General features: G+C 30.2%; 1 pseudogene; it reads right to left on the bottom strand.

Annotated features, from left to right (window-relative positions):
* Nucleotides 1-233: 233 nt before the first annotated feature.
* On the bottom strand, nt 234-2,027 carry LOC107908011 (peroxidase 13-like; annotated as a pseudogene).
* Nucleotides 2,028-12,156: the final 10,129 nt, after the last annotated feature.

Raw genomic sequence — 12,156 nt, 5'->3', positions numbered from 1 at the left:
CTCACTAAGTTCTTACAAACTTATAGAAGTTGTTTCTATTTTTAGGTTTGTAAAGGAATGTACATCGAGAGACAATGCCAAGGCTACACCAAGGAAGTGGCACGCTGGGTTGTTATTCATACAGAGGAAAATAAGTGGCGTGTCAAAGTTTGGGCATAAGTTCATTAAGTAGTATCCCAAAATGTACCTAGCAGACTAAGAGATAAAGTAAGAAAGTTTGAAGTTTTATTGAGTTGAAATAATAACAATACATTGTATTTTTTACAAGAAAATCTGTAGTAGCCATAGATAGTGAATTGTACATAGGATAAATGTAAATGTAACCATACAATGTGCGCGAATCAGAGATTATGTTATAGAAAGATAGATGTTTACATCAATGAATAAGAAAGAAAAATTTCAAGTTACATCTGTAAGAAGAACATAACACCCGAGATTCGGATCTAGTAGATCGGGTCGGGTCAAGGGTGTTACAATATTAATTTAACTATTTAATTCACGTATAAATGAATCTAGAGCAAGTATTATGATTGTTGTAAAACAAAATCAAGAATTGTAATATTAAATATTTTTTTCACCCCAAAGGAAGGTTATATTGTTTTTTTTTTTTTTACAATGCCCAAATTTAGCAACAACCGTCAAACCGAACCGAACTAAACCGTGATTATCGATTTTGGATATTTAAAGTTTTTTTCTATACAGTTTTGGTTTCAAAAGTGAAAAACCAAATAGAACGATTTGATTCAATTTTTGTTCCAAAATCGAACTGAACCAAGTCGAACCGAATACACATCCAATAGTGATAGAATTTAAATGCATTTCCATAACTTCAATAAATTATAGTGTAGGCGAATGGTTGGGGTTAATTTTAGGTGATAGGTTGCGAGTTTGATCTTTTGGTAGGTTGAGATTTTTTTTTTACAATTAAGAAAACGTTTTAGAAAGAAAAATTTAGAAGAGAATCATGAATCAAGAGGTATTCGGACATCCACATCTCCATTGAAGGGACACTTATCTTTGAGCTGGGGCAGGAACCCAGGGTTGATTGCTGGATCTGAACCTCCCCCTGGGGTTAAGTTGTACAGCCTTTTTTGCATGAAAAAGCAGGCCGTCGCGCCAATGTATGTGAACCTGACATGTATTTCAGCCCCTATAAAAAAACATCCGAATCCAATTCCAAACCATTTAAGTCATTAAGCACATACCACCGCTTAGAAGAACAAGATCCTTATCAGAGAGACCCTTTTCCTTGAACTTTGATTTCAGAACATTGATTGAATCATCAACATCAGGCAAATTCGCAGCCAGAGACATCTTGGAGACCCGTCCATCTCTGCGCCCAGTTGAAACATCGTAAAATGGCTCATTGACCTGCAAAAACCGACACATGATGAGGCAAAAGGAAATTAAAGCTGTAAAGTAAGTGACTTTTTGAGTTTACCTACGAAACAGCATCTCTTGCAGCTAAAGAAACGATGTCAGCGCAAGAAACAATTCCAGGGCAAAGATTTTCCAACCGGGCTTTGCGCTGTCTATGACGTCAAAACCAACAACTCCCAAGTTTCCTTGTGCTTTGAGTTCACCATCCTCATCATTTCTTATCAGTATCGACCCATCACATCCCTGAAATTCAATATTACATCAGACATTAAGCTTCATTTTGTTTGCAGGGAGATAAACAGAGAAGGAGCAAGAAGATATAGATACTTGAACAAAGCAGTCGTGAAAATGAAGCCTTAGCAAGATTGCAGCATTCCTAGGATTGTCAGCCACTGCTTTCTGAACAACCTTTCGGATTATAGACTCTGCATTTGGGCAGGTTTTGTAGTAGAAACCAACTCTTAGTTGGCCTTGTGAAACAACTAAAACTACAATATTTGAGATAATAAGTGAAGCCAAAGTCAGGGCAATTTGAGTATTGCCTTTCTGCATTTTGGAATATGGTGAGTGAAGGCAAGAGAGTTGGAGGTTATAAAAAAAGAAAGAAAGGAAAGAGTGTTTTCCAAGAGAAAGCTTAATCTTCAATATGGCAGTTGAAATTGTGTCCTACTTACTCTCTTTTCATTCCTTTCTCAATAATTGGAATTAAATTAACTAATCATACTATCAAGGGTGGAGGGATTCAAGAATTATGAAACCCACCTCAATTTGTTGATTCAATTTTTTTTATTTAAAGATAAGTGGTCAATATGTTTTCGAATTCAAATTGAAGCACATACTACTCTTCTCTATTCTAAATTAGGCCCCTCTTATTTTAAAAAAATTATATATAAATTAAGAAAGAGAAGTGTTATTTTATGAGAATATATCACCTATAATTAGGTGTATTACAATCATGCAATTCACTGATTTGGAAAACAAATGATGGTTTTATTTTAGGAACTGATGGATATTAATATAATTAATTAGGTCTATTATCCTCTCCGAATTTTTAAAATTTTAGTTTTTTTTTAACCCTAAGAATTTAGCCTTGTTTTTCATATAAAATCAAATTGATAATATTATTAATTGAATTTTTTTAAATCCGGATGTCTTATAAGTAAACATTAATTTTAAATCAAATCTTTAAATATTAAAATGTCACATTCAAATTTAACAAGTGCTATCAATTTGATTTTAATTTTTAGATCAAATAAGGGACTAAAATGCCTAGAATGAAAAAAGGGACTAAATTTTTAAAGTTTGAACAGCAAAGGGACCAAAGAATAATTAAATCAATTAATTATCAATTTAGATACACAATTTCAAAGAGAAAGAAAGAAAAGGAGAGTGAAGTGAAGGAGACAAAGGTTAGGAAAAAAAAATGTTACATGTGTATATTTTGTTCGGAAGATTAAAACCAATGAGAAAATTTGGTTAAAAATGCAAAAAGAAACGATTCACTTTTTCGAATTATATTTAAAATAATTTACTTAAATTAAGAGAATAAAAAATTTATTTCACACCTTAAATAAATTTATTTTCTTTTCCATTTTTATCCGGAAAATAATGAAAAATAAAAATTAAGGATGTATTTGTTAAACTAAAAAAACTAAGTACTCAATTTTTAGACTTGAATTTTATTAGCACTGAATTTATATTGTATTGTTTGATATATTAGTAAAAATTAAGCACTCAATATAATTATTTTGGTTGATAATAGTAAATCTTGATTTTTGAATATTTATTATTTCATAACTTTAATCTTATTAATATGGTGTTATTTATTTTGAATAGTTTTGTATAAAAGTTAAAGATAAAATTTAAATATTTTAATCTTTAACAAAATTAGGAAATAATTTATTTTAAAAATAAAATCAATTTATTTTTTTGCACATTAAGTAATATGTAACTATCTACTTACTTATGATATTCAATTGTTTTTAAATTTTATGTTAATTAAAAAGTTAATAGACTATCAGACTCAACTAACAAAAACTAAATCTTATGAAATTTTTTATTGATTTATCAAACAAGTATTTTAAAAAATGTGTCTTAATTTTTTTTAATTTCAACGTGATATAGGTAACATATAGAATCAAATAAGGAAAGCAATTAGAAAATGAAGAGTATAGGGGTGACTAAAGAAGTGAATGGGGTGGTGAATAAAGGAGAAGCTAGTAGAAATTGAAGACTATAACGTCATCTGCTTTTAGGTAAATTTTAGCATCAGCTTATCTTCATTGTAAAGTAATACTTGTCTTTCCTTTATTTCCTAAACTGATACAGACACAAAAAAGCTTCCCTTGCAACATTCACCCACTTTATTATCATTTTCTGGATGTAACGGTTACAACTTAAGAGGTTAGTTACGGATATTGTTGGTTTTTTGTTTGAAAACTTGAACACATTTTTTTTCTTCTTTCCATTTTCTCCTCTTTCTTTTATTTCATCTGATGGCAGAAGTGAAGACCAATTTTCTTGTTTTTTTTTTAGTTTTTTCTAGGTTAATAAAGTTGATTCCATCTTAAACTAATAAATTGTGTATTTTTACGTGACGTAATTGCTCAATTACTTTTTATTGGAGTTAAGCTAGTGAGATGTTCGGCTAAGAAGATGTTGAGCCGGATAAGGAAAGACTTGCAACATCAAAGATAATTTATGAGGGTGTTAAAATTTACACTTTGAGACATTCTCTATAGTTAAATAAATAATTTGATAAGAGATTTATAGATATTTAGGTAGAATATGTGTGGTGTGAACTTACCTATGTGAAAATGTAATTGATCCTTTTATATTAAAGGTGTCCTTGGAATCTCTAGTTTCAATACAGTGTGAGATGACTAAGGATTAACTATTCTTTCATGGTGATTGGTGGGGATTGAAATCATTCCCGTGGCAAGGTTACTCAAGCAACGTGTTTGTTGAGTTTGCTCCTCAACCATGGTAGCACTACAAAAAAAAAAGAAGTTTTTAGCGGCATATTTTTTGGCCCTATAGCTGCGCTTATAAGCTCCACTAAAACAATTTGCGGCGTTTTGATAAGCGCTACAAAAAACGCTCTAAATTTTGCAACATTTATGTGGAAAAACGCCGCTATAGAACATGACTTTTAGCGGCGCTTCTCATAAAAACGCCGCTAAAGGTCATGTTCTGTAGCGATTTTTGTGGTAAAACACCACTAACTTTTGCAAATTTTACCAACCCATTTTCATTTACATAAAACCCGAATTGTCAACATAATTTCCTGTAACATCAAATCCAACCAAAAACTTCAAATCTAAATGATACTATCACGAAAGAAATATGTATATGATCTAAATTAATAATGAAATAACAAAATATATTATATTCAAAAGTTATATTGTTAAAATATTCTCACAATAAGAAAAGAAAAGTCTAAGATGGCGAATTCTGCGACTGCTGAAACATCTTCATCATATTCTGAAGCTGTAGTTGGAGTTCGCCGTATTTTCTTGTTGCCTCTATTTCCCTCGCTGTTGCCTCCATTTTAAGTTGTAGTTGGAGTTCATCATATTTTCTTTAAGCCTCTGTTTCTATCGATGCTGCCTCCACTTTAAGTTGAGCAATTTTCTCAACTGTGCTCGCTTGCATCTAAGCCATCTGGTCTCTTAACCTCTAAACTTCAACTTAAGCCTGAGTCCCTGAAGGTATGTATTGCTGCGAGCTGGATCCAAAATATTGGATTGGGTTAACAAAAGATCCTTGAAATCGAATCCGACCATACCTTTCACGGCCTAAAACTTCAGTAATAATTCAATTATCAATGTCATCAAGATTAACAGAACTATCACTTGAAGCGATCGCTTCATACTCCGCCCTTTTATCTTTTAGTCTCTGCTAATAAATCAATCAAAGAGTTAGAAATGAAATATATAATCAAAACAAATGCAACATAACTTGGCATAATTTGCATTACAAATGACGAATTAAACCATTATAATTAAACATGATAAATATTTAAAATAATTCAAATTTTATTAAGTAAATATACCATAATTTATGCAGCTTCAGTAGTCATAGGAGATCCATCTTTCTTTCTATGTGTAATGTCAAAAATTTGAAGACATCCAACTTTTTGACTAGACGACTGTTCCTGCAATATAGTAGGAAAAATATTATCTAGTAGAAAGTAATTAATATTTGACACAATTAATAAATTCAAAATACCTCGTCATCAGCTACACAAGTAAAACTTTTCGACCCAACTGTGTGCGTGAATTTTTATTTTTGCCTACTTGTAGTTCCAACTCGCTCACAATCCTACATTATGAAATTATTATTACGTATATAGTAAATACTATAAACCAAAATAATTATAAGAGTTTGGAAGTAAGTAATACCTCTCCTTTCTTTGAATTCCAAAATCTAACTGCAGCTTCCTATTGATACCTCAGCATTTCTGGCGGGACATTTCGCAATTTCTCTTCGAGGCTTATATTTTTCTTAAAATATTCCTTCTTTAAAGTACTTTTATGGTCTCTCCATTTCTTTTCTAATGCCTTCTTCACATAATTATCCCAGACCTCTAAAGCAAATCTCTTCTACAAATAACACAATTTTAGAAAGTAAATATAAATGAAACTTAAACCAAAGTATTATAAATTACATTCACATAATTACCTTAATATTCTCAAGAGCTTGATTTTTGTTACTATCAGACATATGATGCCATGACTCGTAGTTGATAGGTAACAGATTGTCATTTAGTGCTATAATGCCCAAGTATCCTACTAAAAGTCGAGCTTCTGATCCAATAGGCTGACCATGATTGTTTCTAGCTACTTTGACATGCTCGACAAAATCTAGCTCGTATAAATCTTTTAATAGCATACATCCTCGAGTTTTGCGCCTCCCACCATTCTCAGTTAAAACAATGGTATATGATAATATATGAATTTTAAACAAAAATCAATAATAAAAGTCAACATGCATGTAAATTAAAGTTAACATTACTTTGAATTTATGTAGGTTCATCAGCTGTATTTAGAACATTCGAAGATCCAATAGGAGTCTATTATTCACTATTTGTTTCTTCTGAATTTGGAGGATTTTGAATAATACTTAGATCTCGCAATCTTCTTCTAAGCATTTTATCTGCAATACACATAAAATAACTGAAATATTAGTAACTAATTACAACAATAATAGTACATACAAAATAGTTCATATATTTAACAAGATCAAGATTTAAATTATAATATTACATATAATTAAAAAAATCGTAAAATCTTCCTACATCATGATTTGTAAATATCTTCATCCACATCCTCGCAAACCCATTGAAATTGTGTACTAGTACTAGGATAGTTACATTTAAGTTTTGTTCTGGAAAAGGAAAAGTTTCTGATCTTTCGTCGATGTCATCTCTACTTCCATTGCCCATGTCAAACAAGTCTCTAGGGGTGTTACGGAGTACAACATGCCAACCCTCATCAGTTGGATCTTTCGAGTAAAAAACTTGTTTGACTTGAGAAGAAAATACATACGGCTCGTCTATCAAATGTTGTCCAGTGTGAATTAATCGAGAGAAGTTCACCATTGTAAAACCAAATTGATCTTTTTTTTAATTCCGCGAGCAGTATTAACATCAGCCCAATCACATTGAAATAAGACAACCTTTCATTTTCCATAGTAATCCAACTCAATAATGTTCGTAAGAAGTCCATAATACTCCACATTTCTCTTAACAGGATTACTGTCCCTAGGACTAGCATAACTTGTAATTGAAGAATTAACAACTATTCCACAATTTTGAGTCCTCATCAATCTTTCACGAGATTTTGTATGAAACCTGAATCCATTAATGAGGAAGGCAGTATATCTTTTTACTACTCTATTCAGACCTTGGGAAAGCCATTTAACTTCGTCATTGATGTCCTTTCCACTCCAAACCTATTGAATCAAAAGTAAATTGATTAATTATAAATGTTATACGAAAACATTATTATTTGTCAATGAAAGCTTCAGTTGCATATCGTTTTCCCTAACCATTCATGAAAAGATTCAGTGAATAACTTATGAATCTCTCAATGTTGTAATCTTCGAGAGCGTGAACGAGATCTCAAGACTTGTTTGTACTCACTATGTTAAAAAGTGGATTATTTGGTTAGAAGATAAACAAATTAAGAAGATGAATATTTATCAAATTCTAAAACTTACTTGCGTAATGGTTCAATTGAATCCTAGTGAAAAAGAACATATCGATGTGCTTGTACCCAAGATCTATCATCTAAGTGTGAAATTTAAACTTTACTGATTGGTTGTCCATAACTTCGAAATAGATAAGTTTCGGCTAAGTTATGATTAGTGAGCCTAGTATTTCTAGTTGGTCTATTCAGTCTTGTTTCAATATCTTCTAAATATCTAGAGCAAAATGTCATACACTCCTATGCCAAGTAACCTTCAACAATTTATCCTTCTGGATAACGCTTATTATGACAATAAAACTTCAAGTTGCATAGAAACCTAAACACGATATACAACATTATCAAAAGTTGTAGCTAAAGGTATATTCATAAATGAATGAAAAGTTACAAATAAATTAGCACCTCTCTATAAGATACATCCACTGATAGAAAATCAGTCCACCAAGTTTTGCTTCATGAGGGAGATGGATTAGGAAGTGCACCATAATAGTGAAGAACAAAGGTGGAAAGATCTTCTTCAAGTTGCATAAAGTCAAAGCGGCTCGATCTTGTACTTTCTCAAGTTCTTCAACAATCAAAACTTTGCCACAAATAGCTTTCATTATATTGGATAGTTCAATTATACAAGATGTCACCTTTTTTGACATACAACATCGTAAAGCAACTGGCAGTAAATCTTGCAACAAGATGTGATAATCATGTGATTTTAGGGAATATAGTCTTTGATCTTTAGGACTCACACATCAAGATATATTTGATGCATACGCACCTAAGACCTTTATATCTTTCTACACCGTGCAGGACACTTTATTTTCTTTCTTCGACATTGCAAAGATAGAAGGCGGGAGCCGAGATTTTCCATTCAGAAGTAATTGGGGATGAAGATCACGTGGAATTCCCATGTCAACTAGATCAAGTCGGCTCTAAAGATTGTCTCTCGATTTTCTATCAACATTCAGAATTGTCCCGATGATGTTCTCGCAAACATTCTTTTCAATATGCATGACATCAATATTGTGTCGCAAAATGTGATGCTCCCAATAAGGCAACTAAAAAAATACGTCTTTTTTCCACAAGTACACCTCATTAGGATCATCCTCTTCATCAGATTCATCATCACTCTATCAGTCAACATTGCCAACATACGCCTCCCTTGGTCTTCTCTTTGTTTGCATGTTAGGTGGTTGATTCATCTTCCCATAATTGAAATTGATATCTTTTAACATGAATAAGATTTCAGATCCAATGGTCTGCTCAGGATATTCTCTAAACTCTTCAGCACCATCAAATAGAGTCCTCTAAAATTTAAATCTATGATTTCCATCTAACCACCGACAATGCCTCATATAAGAGAACTTCTTCCCATTATATAACCATTTTGAACATGTTTGCGCCACACAACAAGGACAAGCATAACGTCCTTTGGTACTCCAACTAGATAAATTAGCATAAGCCAGAAAATCATTAATAGTTCACAACAAAGCTGACGTAAATAAAAGTTCTCCTTTCTCAAGACATCATATGTTTCAACACCCACCCATAACTATTTCAACTCTTCAATAAGTGGCTGCATATAAATGTCAATATCATTCCTGGGACCTTTCTCTCCAGGGATAATCATAGATAAGATAAAAGAAGATTACTTCATGAAAATCCACGGAGGCAAATTGTAAGGAACAAGCACTACAGGCCAAGTACTGTACAAAGTACTCATGATTTTAAAAGGATTAAATCCATCAAATGCTATCCCAAGCCTCAAATTTCAAGGGTCGCTTACAAAACTTGAAAATTTACTCTCAAATGATTTCCAAGCTAAAGAATTCGTAGGCTGTTTTAATAATCCATCACTAGTACTTTGATCATGATGCCACATCATAGACTAAGCTATTTTTAACGACATAAAAAACCTTTGAAGCCTTGGTATTACTGGAAAATATCGTAAAATATTTATTGGCTTCTTTCTTGACTGTGCCTCACCTTCATCCTCATTCACATCTTCAACATTCCTATTCTTCCAACAAGATTTACCACAAACATATCAACACTGTTGGTTTTTTTGATCACCCCAATACAACATGCAATCATTTGGGCAACTATGAATGTTGTCGTACCCAAGGCCTGAATCTTTTATCAGTTTATTCATGAATGTTGTCGTACCCAAGGCCTGAATCTTTTATCAGTTTCTTCATATCTTGGCATGAATAAGGGATTTTTGCAAACGGAAACTTATCTCTCAAAAACTCTAACATCAGTGTAAAAAAGTCTTCGGTCCAACCTCCCAAACATTTTAAGTGAAAAAGATAAATGTAGGACAATTTTGAAAATTTTGATCCTTCATAAAGTTCTTCATTCATTTCATTAAGTAACTTGTAAAACTTCACCGCTTCTCCATTTGGCTCTTCATTAGGTGCACTTCTTCCCGTTTTGATAAAAGCATTTCCACCAATATAACAATCATCAGATGCAATAATTTAAGGTGGAAACGATTGCAAACCTTAACTGTGCATATTAAATGCATCCTGCAACATACCTTCCATGTCATCTTCTCTAACAGATTGATGGTAAGCATTATGATGATAAGTCGGATTAATCGTTGAAGAGGTTCTACAAGGTGTACACTCTCCATGAAAAATCCATTTTTTATACCCCGAATAAAGCCATCAACAATTAGATGTTCGTAGACAACTTCACGAAAATGTCAATTGATGTTGCCACACTTCTTACATAGGCAAAGAATCATATTCTCTTGGCTTGCATTTTGAAATGAAAAATTTAGAAAATTTTGTACTCCATTTCGATAGTCGTTGCTTACTCTTGACAAATCCATTCAACTCTTATCTATTTCGTAATTCTTGAAGTCTAAAGTTGACAATAAATTACGATTACTTAAGTATTCTAAATAGATTTAAATCATGTCATTGTACTAAAATAGATAATATATATCAAGTATCAAGTATCTAATTATTTAAAAGATATATATTAGTGACAACATTTTGGGTTTATTTATAAGTATAATTAAGAGTAGGGAAAAACAATAGTGTTGCCCTAATTTCTGTGATTTTTATATATTTTGATCCAACGTTTTATGTAAGTTATGATATGATATATATTTTTTATATTCTTTAAATGTTCAAAATTACATTTCTTTTATATTCTTTAAATGTTTATGTAAGTTATGATTATCATCTATAAATATTAACTTTTTGACTTTTTTAATTATACTCTTTTAATTTTTAAATTTGTGTTTTTTTATCACGTTTATGTTTACTATACTAAACATTAAAATTGATCAATTTAAATTTAGAATTTAAAACAAAAAATATTAAATTTAAAATTGTGTTATGGATTTTATGAAAGGATAAATAAATTTTAAATATATAGATAAACAATATTTATCTTTATGATAATTAAATATATTTATTTTTATAATAATATTTATGAAAAATATTAAAATAATTTTAACATTAAGATAAGTATTATTTTCCTTTAAAAACTTTATTTTAATTAAATAATACTTATTTATATGATAAATATTATATTATGTTTTATTTTTGAATTTTGAATTTTAAAGATATTAAATTGATTATTTAAATTGATTATTTTGGTTTTTTTATTAATGATATTAAAGATTTATTATTTCTTTTGTTTATTTCTTTTCATTTTGTTTATTTTTCAATACTAAAATTAACCATATAAATAATATTTAAATTGATTATTTTGTTTTATTTGGATCATTAAGTTATTTACTTTGTAATTTCAAACGATACATGATAAGCGCAAAACAAATTTCAATGTTTCTGAAATACATATATAATAAAAATTAAATAAATAATAGCCCGCAATAAGGGAAAGAATTAAATTCATGGACAAAAAAAAAGGGATCATCTATACAGAGATGAGTTAAGCAATATCCTTTTTTATAATTTACAAGTACAAAATAGTAGCCCGCAGATGAGAGAGACAAGGACTAAGTAAAGACTTTTCTGAAAATGTACAACTAAAACCATGGTTTTATTTAATACCAAATTTCAATAAATAAAAAACTAAACTAACCTTCTAATAACATATTACCGAATAAACAATTTTACTTAATATTAAAACTCAATAAATCAAATTAATTTAATCTTCTCAAAACATATAACTTGAGTAAACGGTTTTACTTAATATCGAAACTCAATGAATTGAACTAAAGTAGCCTTTTTAAAAATACATAATTGGATAAACGGTTCTACTTAATATCAAAATTCAATAAATTTAATTAAATTAAAATTTTAAAAACACATAATTAAATAAACGATTTCACTTAAGATCAAAACTTAATAAATTTAACTAAATTAAACTTTTTAAAAACACATAATTAAATAAATGAATTTACTTGATAATTAATCGACCTAAACTAACCAAATTTATTCAATTACAATTAAGTTTTAGTGCAAGTAATGCTAAACCCTAATTATTGAGTTAAATTAATCATTAAAATGTAATAATTAATTTGAATTTCACAAAATATTTATAATAAACTTGAACATTTATAGACTGAAATGGAAACAAAAAAACCCTTTCTAAT

This window comes from Gossypium hirsutum, chromosome D03, assembly GCF_007990345.1.
Source record: "Gossypium hirsutum isolate 1008001.06 chromosome D03, Gossypium_hirsutum_v2.1, whole genome shotgun sequence".
NCBI lineage: Eukaryota > Viridiplantae > Streptophyta > Magnoliopsida > Malvales > Malvaceae > Gossypium > Gossypium hirsutum.
The sequence above is the reverse complement of the archived record's forward strand: the minus strand, read 5'-3'. Positions and strand labels throughout refer to the sequence as shown.